A 1,971-nucleotide genomic window follows, 5' to 3' on the forward strand; every position below is an offset into this window, starting at 1 on the left:
TAGGGCATATACCACCTGTCCCACACCCTACATAGGGCATATACCACCTGTCCCACATCCTATATAGGACATATACCACCTGTTCCACATCCTACATACAGCATATTCTACCTGCCCCACATCCTATATACGGCATATACCACCTGCCCCACATCCTATATAGGGCATATACCACCTGCCCCACATCCTACATAGGGCATATACCACCTGCCCCACATCCTACATAGGGCATATACCACCTGTCCCTTATCCTACATAGGGCATATACCTTCTGCCCCACATCCTATATAGGGCATATACCACCTGGCCCACATCCTACATAGGACATATACCACCTGTCCCACATCCTACATAGGGCCCGTAACTTGCCATTCTCTCTTAAAGCTGAAGAGTGGGATCTATACACACAACACTCACTGTCTAACTGTTCCTGGGGAAGCAGGCTCATCTGCTGCTACCTTTTGTGAATCCTATTGCAGTGACTGTGAACCCTGCCTTCACATTCTTCAGATATCCACTCCATGGCAAATTGCTGGTGCAATGATAGGTGCTCTCTATCATTGACTCATTCAGTCAGTCTGTCACTAACTGATTGGATATTCAATAATCCATTTATTTCCTTGCTTCTTTAGTAATGGGCCCTACTGTCTTCACAACAGCTTAGCCAGTTTGCATTTCCACTAGCTGTATACCAGCTTCAAGTTCACCAACAACCGGCTCGGAAAGCATCTCTTCTTTCTCCCTTTCCATCCAGTCAATGCCTCTGACCCACCTTAGCATATATCAGACCAAGTGGAGTCAAAAGTGCTCTCAAAAGCCAGGTGTGGTAGAGCATGCCTTAGGTGGATCAGTGAGATTGAGGCCAGCTGGGCTTATAGAGTGAGTTCCAGGCCAGCCAGTGCTAAACAGAGAAACCCTGTCTTGAAAAACCAAACAACAGCACTTCCCACACATTTCTTTTAAATACAGTGCAGCCATTAGTGCTCAACCCCAGGGAGAGCAAGAGGAAATGACTCCCTGACTTCTCAACCAGTGATAGATAAGTCAACAGGGAGAGAAGTTGTGCCCTGCAGTGGAACCCTGTGTGTGGGAACAGAATAGAGATAAGAGCTCACCTGAACACTCTGGAACAAAATGGTAAAAAATAAAATAAAATAAAACATCCAAGAGGAGTAAACAACAGGAATTATCAAACTCTTGGCTGAGATAAATAAAATAGAAAAAAGCAAACACAAAGAATCAATATAACAAAGAGTTAGTTCTTTGAGAAAATCAGTAAGATTGGCAAACCCTTATCCAAATTAATTAAAAGGCAGAAGTGTATCTGAATTAACAAAATCAGAAACAAAAAGGGGGACACAACAGTAGACACAGAGGAAATCCAGGGAACTGTAAGGACCTACTTCAAACACCTGTACTCCACCAATAGGAAAATATAAAAGAAATGAACGGTTTCTCAGTAGGTACCACATATAAAACTTAAATGAAGATCAGAGAAGCCAGTTAAACAGATCTATAACCCCCATTGAGATAGACAGAATCAGTCATTAAAGTCTCCCAACCCCTACCCCACAAGAACAATAGTTAGGGACAGCTAAAATGACTCCTAATGATAATCTCTAATATTCATAGATCAGTGCCTTACTAAGACATCACCAGAGAAGCTTCCTCCCACAGCAGATGGGGACAACTGAGACCCAAACCTGACATTATGCTCAGAGGTGAGGTGGGGGAGAACATGCAGTTCTAAATGTCTTCAGCAAATTCCACCCCACAGAGCCCAGGGAATCCCATGGAAGAGGGTTGTCCCCTCTTCCTGAATGTGTACCTGAGTGTGCTGCAAGTGTCTGGGGAGAGTCACTTCCTTAGGGTCCTAACTGAATCGAGAGAGACAGGCCAGCACAAGAGCCAAGGATAAGATGGAATACACTGAGAATGCTTGTGTCCTAGGGGCTTAACGGTGTCTGTGTG

General features: G+C 44.3%; 1 protein-coding gene across 2 annotated transcripts in view; it reads right to left on the minus strand.

Annotated features, from left to right (window-relative positions):
* The window catches only part of Klrb1 (killer cell lectin like receptor B1), a 33,406-nt gene extending 31,468 nt beyond the window's left edge, over positions 1-1,938 (minus strand). For both annotated transcript variants that reach the window (XM_031383579.1, XM_031383578.1), the window contains exon 1: positions 1,829-1,938. The gene's annotated coding sequence lies outside the window, so the exon portion shown is untranslated. The remainder of the gene's footprint in view (positions 1-1,828) is intronic.
* Between the last annotated feature and the right edge of the window lie 33 nt (positions 1,939-1,971).

Source organism: Mastomys coucha, unplaced genomic scaffold (assembly GCF_008632895.1).
Source record: "Mastomys coucha isolate ucsf_1 unplaced genomic scaffold, UCSF_Mcou_1 pScaffold20, whole genome shotgun sequence".
Taxonomy (NCBI): Eukaryota; Metazoa; Chordata; class Mammalia; order Rodentia; family Muridae; genus Mastomys; species Mastomys coucha.